The sequence below is a fragment of the Sitodiplosis mosellana genome, unplaced genomic scaffold (assembly GCF_009176505.1).
Source record: "Sitodiplosis mosellana isolate CC-2019 unplaced genomic scaffold, AAFC_SMos_1.0 Smas_scaffold_1, whole genome shotgun sequence".
NCBI lineage: Eukaryota > Metazoa > Arthropoda > Insecta > Diptera > Cecidomyiidae > Sitodiplosis > Sitodiplosis mosellana.
Window position 1 is genome coordinate 20519346 of NW_022595244.1, and position 9503 is coordinate 20528848.

Below are 9503 nucleotides of genomic sequence, written 5' to 3' on the forward strand. Positions count from 1 at the left end.
GTGTGTAGCAAAGGTGTGTGTTGTGTTTGGTCGATGCTATAGCTTATTAATCAATTGTGGGCGCCTGACACATAATTGCATGCGAGCTAGAAAGAGAAAAGCACAACAAACCACAACGAACAATGTGAATAGGGAGAGAAGTATACCAAGACAAGAATATACATCGCGCACGCACACACACATACACAAAGACATATGCTGCTCGTTGTGCTTGAGAAGACCACGGTACGAACATGTGTTGAATAAACACGATTGCCGAACATAGACTGACCACAACAACGACGACGACGATGACGATGTTGGTGTTGCGTTTTTGTGTTTGCTACACACGGTGCGGCGCAGGATAGAGTGAAATAAACTTAAATTGTGAAGGAAAAAAAAAACATACGATGTTATGCTGTGTATGCTGTAGAAGGCAATAATAACACTATCATGAAATACTTCCAGTGGTAGGCAGTGTGTCATTGGGAAAGCTTCTTCAAACGGTGTGAATATCTCAACAATAGCTTCAACTGCCGTACAGATCTATTGAAATTCCACGAGCGCCACTAAACAACAGCTAGATTGAATGGGAGGTTTTGCTTGTATCATATTTTTTTTCACGGCATTTTTCTGGCATTCAAAAATTCATTTTCATTCAAAAGTATAATTAAAAGACAAAAAAGACTTTTTTATCTCAAATCTATTCAGAGGTGAAATAAATTCAAACGTACTGTGAGTTTTGGCTCACTAGAACTGATTTAATGATGCAAAAATGTTCAATGATATGTTAAAAATTCACATCTATGCACAGCATCCTTTCACCTCGAGGTTATGATGTCGATGGTTTTCGGAAGTCCATAGAGAATATTCGATTCAGAACTATTAACCACGCCTCCGAACACTTGAATAGAATGTTTTCTTAGTGTTCAATAGGTGAAGAGGCCGACAGCACATTACTGTGTTACGAGCGTGTGTGTGTGTGTGAATGTGTGTTCATAGGTTAAAGCGATTGTGCGGCGTTGAATGAAGCGTGCACATGTATTGCACTCTTTCGCACCAATCAACGGAATCGTGCTATTTCACACGTCCACACGGCTTGAATGCATTATACATGTGCAATAGGGGAAAATTCCAGTTTGTGTTCAATGTAGAATCATGCTGACTGGAAGTGTGTGTGTGTAAAGTTAATAACTCTCAGCATACTGCATTTCATAATGAAACGCTGCTATTGAAATGCCATGCCTAGCTATGACCATTGCTTTTGTTTTTCCCAATCGCTTAATTTGAATGATAATTTACTTACAATTTTTATCACTTGAAACCAAACACAAAATAGAAACAAGTAGCAATTGAAATAAATTTTTAAATTAGTAATTTTCCTTCCCATTTTCAGCATTTGAGCAACACAAAAACTACTCGCTCCTGATCATAATGAAGATAATACGAGAACAAAAAAAAATAATTCCAAGGAAATCGAAAATTATATGCTTTGGCTAAAAGAACAATAACAACGTGCAAGTTTGTGCAAGTGGAATGAAATGAAAGCTTGAGAGATATTTGAGCGCAAGAGGAGAGAAGATTAACAGAATTGAAATGAGTGAATATTCGAAGCAATTAAAAATCACTGACGCCACCACGTTTATATCAAGATCAGTCAAAGTGCACACAGAACGTCGAGTAGGAAGCGGAGCACGAACACAATAGCAGCTGATTTATCTACGCCATAATCGTTATGTTAAAAGATTGAGAAATGCTTCTGAATGGCGAACAGTTTCGAGACGACATGGAACTTTTCATGACTTATCAGTTCATTGAGCAGGCGAATGTGAACGAGCCCCGGTCGGTTGGTTGGTTGGTTGGCTGGTTATTGTATGAGCAAAATTTGTGTGTCAGGCGATGTATAAAAAAAAGGAAAATGTCGTTTAACTTTCCAGTTCAAACATGCAACACAAACAGGTCGAGTAATCTTTCGGCGGTGAACATGAAGATATGTGTGTGTGTGTGCCACTTCATTCAATTTTCCACAATTGAAGCTGTTTTATCAATCAAAAGAATTTCAGTGCGTAGAATAATCGAACAGCAGCAGTCCATACTACAAAGGGAAAAGACCCACTCATACGAATGTTTATTTGTTTTGCTTTTTTGTTTAACGTGTGTATAAAATGGTTTGGGTTTTCATGATCACACGATTCCAAATCGGATATTTTCCTTTTGAAATCGTCGACTGCACGCAAGTTAGCATGAAAATGCCTAGAACCGATGATCTTTTCGTATGCACTTGTGCGTGTGAATATATGATATGGACGCGTGCAAGACGCCACTCACACACACCACGAAATGCTCTCTCGCATTTTGCGCACCACCTCGAATTCCACAATTGTCCCACAATTTTGTTCACGGCAAAGAGACATAGAATTTCATTCATGACCATGATCACACAAACACAGTGTTTTCTTTCGGGCTCGTTCAGCTCTCGGTTCTGGGTCGTGCGTGTAGAGCAAATCTATCGACTAAGTAACTCTTTCTCTCACTCGCATCAATTTTGATTCGGTTTCAGTTTCGTGCAAATAATATACTTGCACAAACCAACCACGAACCGTTACTGTATTTCATGCAAATCGAACTTATTCCGACTAACCTACAAAACTTTTTTGATGACGTTTTCAACCAATGTAGAGATGGAACATTCGATCCCCGGAAAATTGTCTGTCACAAAGAAAAATTTGTGTCGGTGTAACAAAAATGTGCCTTTTCGTAAATTAGTTGCTTGTTCACACGATAGTCTGTAGCCGTTATCTTCATTGCAACTCTCGATGCATACATTGACGAAAAAACTGCTTAAATAACTGCGATCACAACGAAACCTTGGGCAAATAATATGTTGTACAAGCAAAAATAATTGTTTTTTTTTCTGCCTTTTTGCTACTTTTCACACCTTACAAACGGTGCATACAGTGTTGTTTCTTTCTTAGCTCGTTTGTTCATGTTTATGTATTTTTGAATTTCGATAGAGAATTACCTACGTACGATTTTAATTATTTTCGTGTTATCCACCATGCTTTTCATCCTCTCGATCGTGTTCGCATATGCAATATTTTCCAGCATTCTGCTGCAGTTCTGAAGAACGTAAAAGAAATATGGATGAAATTTTAAGTGTAGATCGTAAAAATACTTGTGACAAATTTTTCCATGGACAATTTTGTTGAGCGAAGGTTAAATTTATTGAAGAAAATTATTCAGATGTACGCAAAAGTTACACAGAAACTGCAAAATCCAGTTGAGCAAAGAGAGAGAGAGAGAGAGAGAGAGAGAGAGAGGAAGAGGAGGAGGAGGAGAAGGGGGTAGAACGTCGTCCAACAAATGTGATATAATTTACAATGCAAATGCATTTTCAGCCGTTCATTGAGGCCTCAATCAAAATAAATTGCATTGACATTTATGATTCAATTCGCTTAAATGGCAACAATTGACAATTACGATTAAAATGCAGTTTATTTCAAGCGTTTAACTTCCATTAAATTGCTTGAAACGTCCTTCTCTCCGTTTGGTTGCGATTGCATTGAAATATTCTTCTTTTTTATATAAATAAAAATAGAACCTAAAGCCAGTTCTCTTCTGTTAATCTTTTATGGTGGACGTTTGCTAAAGACTCTCCTTTCCACATTACGTCTTTCGATCGATATGCCAAAGTCGATTGAAAAGGTTTTTGTTTTTGGTTTTCGTTCGTTGTGGTATTCTCTCGAATCGGCTTCTGATTGGACGACAGGATAATTGCGGAAGGGTACCTTCAATTTGATTGATCGCAGCGATTCGATCGACAGCAAATCTTTCGATTTTTTATCGACATCAAAACCATGGCTAAATTATAGATTGATACACTGGCTAACGGCTTCTCAAAATTCTGCATCTTATTCAAATTGCTGGGTTGAGTTTTTGGTTTATGTTCGATTTCAGCATTTTATCCATCGCCCGAAACAATTTGTTGGTTTACTATCTCAAATGAAGAGAGACCAGCCAACAAAGATGGCTTTTAAAAAGGCGGCCGTTCAATCCAACTTCTCTGCTTAACGATAGTCAAATTATAATATTTGCTTTCATCATTCACAACAAACGCTCTCATATCCGTTGAAATTGGCTCAATTTTTTTTCCCTTCCATTTCATGTGTGCTGTTGAAAATATGCGCATTTTTGTGTGTCACGGGTGATAGGTATCCGACTCTCACTTGCCATTTTTCTTCGACGGCCCAACGTCAATAATGATATTATATGGCAAACGCGAAAGGGAAAAACGATGACTTTTTAAAGAAATTAAAATAATTACGCTACGTATAAATAATTTGTGGTCGGTCGATCGTCTTCACCATCTCGTTTTCTTTGTTAGCTGCCACTTTTTTTTGTTTTTAGTTTTAAGGTTGTGTACGCATACATAGTGTTTGTGTATGTGTGTGCGGATTGCAAACAGAAAAATTAACATAATTGACCAATTTCGGTTAAATTTTTATCTAAACGGTTTCTGAATAATACAAACACATCGAAAGAGACGAACCAGCAAAAATATATTGAATACACGGTATTCCGTTCTTATGTTTGTTAGACTGTGTTATTTCAATCGTCATAGAAAAGCAATGGAAAAGAAAGAAGAAACGAAAATTTAAGTAAAAAAAATTCAAAGAAAACACAATAGAAAAAAAAAACCACCGAGAATTAAAGTAACGGAGAAGAAAATATATCTATTTTTTTTGTTATTTTATAATGACGAATAATAGGGCGCAGAAAGACTCAAATGGAAGACGTGCGCATTTCGAAAATCTGTTTTTTGTGGCTTTTATATTTCCAGCTAAAAATATAATCAACAACAACAAAAAAAAAATGAGCGACGAAAAAAATGGATTCGTTTGAAACTATGAATCGTATCCACCTCTTTTTTATTTTCATGTAGACAATGTTTTTGATGTGAACGGTTTTTTTTTTATTCGCCACGTTCACTAAAGGCTACAGCAATGCATACAGAAACAACAAAAGCAACAACGACACAAAAAAAAACTTGTCTACGAAGGTTTTGTGTATGTGTCTATTTTGTTTTTGTCAAAGTATTATTCAACATCGTCGTTTCAACAACAATTCATTTTTCTACACTAAATCGAGATTCCACAGAGAATACGACACACAAGATGAAATAGCCTTATTATTTTATAAATATTTATTCAAAAATTTAAATTGATATTAATTAGGATAATTGTTTCGTATACCTCGTTCAGTAGCCGCAAGTAGAGTTTTTGTCGGCGTGCAAAACACTTTTCAACGGAATTACGAAAAAAATTACTCTCACAAATAAAATAAAACATCTTTCTTTTCGTCGGTTTAAATAAATAATAATTTATGAACAGTTTCAATTTGGAAGTTGTTGGTTTTTTTTTTAATGAAAACCAGAATTGGTGAAGTTCTTTTATAAGTTACAGGAGGGGTTACCTTGCACCTCGTCAAATTAGACTTGATAAGAAATTCATGACCAACAAAAATGCTTAGACATTTCAAAGAACCATCTCGAATGGTAGGCTAGCAAACAGTCGGCCGATCGATCACATCGTTAATTTTTAAATCGTTTTAAATGAGCAAAATTAACGAAAATTAGACTATAGCAATCAATTTGTAATTTTTATATCTGTTTCTCTACATCGGTCACCATTCGTTCACCTTCATGGAAAATCCACTCGCATTGTGTATTATAAAGTTTATGGTGGAATTTAAAATTGGTTACGAACAACAACAAAAAAACTGTATGGGACGAATGGAAGAAAATAAAACATCGGAGTTGTAGACACTACAGACGTCCACATCGTACGAAACCGATGAAAAAAGACAGAAATTGTATACAACAGCGTCGACTGAGATTGTAAAAAAAAGGTACATTACAACGGGAATGATTGACAGGCAAATCATCGATAATTTGCTCACAATATCCACCGAAGAAAAGTAAAAATGAGGGAGAAAAAAAAAAATATATGAACGTAGACGCCAATACATTGGGAAAAAAGCAGTCAAATCAAACTTTATTGAAGGTTTCTGTATTGAACGGAAACATGAACCTGTATTTCGTCGGCTAGTAAGAGTGTAAGCCGGTGCAGGATTTTGTTTTCAGTTGCAAAACCCAGTTTGGTTTCAGCTTTTCAAAGATAAACCGAATGTTTTCTCGTTCTTTTTATTGCCCAAAGTGTAGAATCAATTGCCGGATTAATAAAGGACACGGTTCTTGGAATCGCACCAAATTTCTACCGAACGAAGTCGATTATTAAATTAGAGTCGTCGGTTTTCAGTTTATTGGGTTGTTATGTTATTTTTTTGGCAGAACAAAAGTTTGTTTGTAGCGTCATTCCGAACACCGACACCATTGCACCGTGAACTCTGATTGAGTAGAAACCGAGAAGAAAGGCGTGTACATTTTGAATTGAATTATTCATGCACGGCGCATGTTCACTTCGACGGTTATTTTGCACTCATGCGACAGTCGTCGTCTTCGTCGTCAACACTCAACGTTGTGTGTACGATAGAGCTCGTACAAACGGCTTTTCTCGTTCAAACAATGCAGCAAGCGTGCCCGGTTTTTGGTTTGCTGCGGTTTATTGGTTCGTCATATTTAAAACTATGTAATTATTTGATTGACACGCATATAAAGCGTTAGTACGCGAAATAGTTGCGATATTATGCAAAAACTGACACGCAGAATGTGCGTTGCGCGCCCATAAATTCATCATCACAAAGTGTGATGGAGTGAATGCATTTGTCATGTCGAGCGTTTCATTTGCATCAATTGCATTTTAACCAATCCGGCACCCAAAAACATTCGGACACGGTCAAACACTCCATCTGTGCCCATGTTTAAGTGCTGTCTCCGTTTAATGCGCACCCGACACACGACCAAAACGATACAGTAAAATATGCGCAGTTTTTCCATTTTAGAATCGCCAACAACTTTACATGAGCATTTTTTGCATGTTTTTTGTGTTGTATTTATGAACATTTGTACTTGATGTTGGTCGAACCTTCTAAAGACAACGCTCAGAATATTCCTTCCCTTCATTGCCACCACACACTTGATATTAAGTATACTCGATAAGCGTTTGTATTGCTTGGAATTGGTTCAATTCTTTGATTCTCAATTAAATTTATTCCATTTCACTACTTTTGTGATGATAAAAAAAAGAATGCGAAAATGTCGAGAAACAGACGAGCAACTCAAAAAGGTCCATAGACACATTTGCTTGCGCATTGCGCTGCTTTTATAAGTGCTGCATTTATAAAGTTATAAATTCATAAATGTTTTAATTAACAACTGTTATGAAACGAGTGCAAATTGAAATAAGCCAGCGAACAAGCAGGCTTGATATTGCCATTGTGTGTTTCGAGTGAGCGTTGAACAACGAAAAAAAAGCGGAACAAAAACTAGCGCAAATAAAACAATAAAACGTTTTTACCATTTTTATTAGAAGCCAGTTTCTCTCCTCTCTTTCTCTCTCTCTCTCTCTCTCTCTCTAGTTTGTTCTACGAGTCGTTGCTCCACCGCACGGCAACTCGCTTCGCGGATGGAGTGAGTAAAGCGAAGAAAGAAGAAATACACGGAGGTTTTTTTCTTACCCGGCCATTTCATAAAATCGCATAACGAACGATACAAATGCACACCGCCACACATTCTATATTCCACCACTTGATCGTATTTTAATAAACATGTATGGGGTTCAAAAATATTTAATTATTATGCATTTCTGCAAGTTTTCGAGAGCGTAGACGGCAAAAAATAGACGACCAAAAGAAAAATTTCCCTATAAATATTCCATAATTTATTCCAACTTTCTATTGGTGAGTGTATGTGTGCAAAATGTGTAAGCGGCTGATTTGCACATAGAATATTTGATTCAATTTAGCAAAAACTATCGGCCATTATATAAGTGCACAGTGTGAAGGTAATGAAAGAATAGAGAATTCGAGTTTTTTCTTCGTTTGACAAGTTTGATTGAATCCATTTGAACGATTGATTTTCTCCATTTAAATTTACATCATTTTTTTTTCTTCTAAACCTAACTAATATACATATTTTTAAATTATTATTCGAATTGAGTCATCACTTTTTCCCGCTGTAAATTATTATATTCAAATTATTGAAGATAGTATCGGCAGAAATGGTGAATTAAAAATATAACATTAGAAAGTTGTCGCTGCTGTGATTTTGCCCGAAATTAAAAATAATTGCTTTGTCGGCGGCTCTTCAATCGCTTTGGAAGAATCGGTAAATAGAAAATTGATAAAAAAATAACCACGGCCACAGTAAGATAGTGTAAAAAATATTACAGCACACATAATGCTGCACATTGCGTGATAAAGTCCTATTTGAACTCAATTTATCAAATACATAATAATAAAAGATCCATTCCATTCACTCGTATGCCATGAGAAGCTTACTCACGTCGATTCATCTCTCGCTCTGTTCCACATACACCGATTCATAGCGAACCGAAAAGAATTTCCAATAGAAATATAATAAAACCAGCACAATGATGGGGGAGGGGGGAAATATTGAACATCAAATCCAAGTCAACCGCCAAAATGAAATATATAAAGAAAATAATTGAGAAACTATGAGGTAAAACGACATCTTTTGACTTGATTCATTGTGCTAAAAATGATAGAAAACGATATTTTGAAGAAAATTCTTATGAAAACTAACTTCATTTGGAGGCATTCAATGGGTTTAATTGATAATCTTTATATTTTTGTAGGCTATTGTCCGTCATGAATTTTCTTTCTTAAATTTACAAAATTGATTTTCTTCTAAAAATCATGAACAAACAGCATCCTGCTATTGCTGATCTGATTATAAATTCAACTTTAGGGAAATTAAACCAAAACCAAATATAAATATTTATATCAAATTTTATGGCTCATAAAATCGTAGACAAGATAATTCGAAAATTTCTTTCAAATTGATTTCTCTTCACAACGTTCTTGCACACATAAAACAAAATGGAGTGTTCAATTGCAATAAAGAAGAGTTATTTTGCAAAAAACAGAGCAATTGTCAAGCGAAACAAATCAAAAGTCATATCGTTGTTAGTTTTGTGGAAAATTAAGGTTAATTTTGTCGTTAAGCGAGTTTGTGACGGTCGCTTGTGATTGGTTGTAGGCAGAGGCTAATTAAAATCATCGTTTCATATCGGCATTGCAATCATACGTCCCCGGTTCGATCAGTTAGTGTTTGTGTTTGTCTTGTTGTCATTGTCGTTGTCGTTCCATGCAATAAATTGATAAAAATCACTCGAAGAACTGGAACAAATGGCAAGTCGATGCCCACAAACCATGGCGTCAAGCTTTTGTAAAACATTTCCTACTGTTGTTATCTATTGATGGCATTTTCATAAGCCCAGAGCTGTTGGGTCTGGGCAAATAAACCATTCTCCTGTTGTTGCTGGTTTTTTTTTTGCCTGTTGGTTATTAATTTTATAGTGCTTTAGTTTACTTTGCCGGATGGA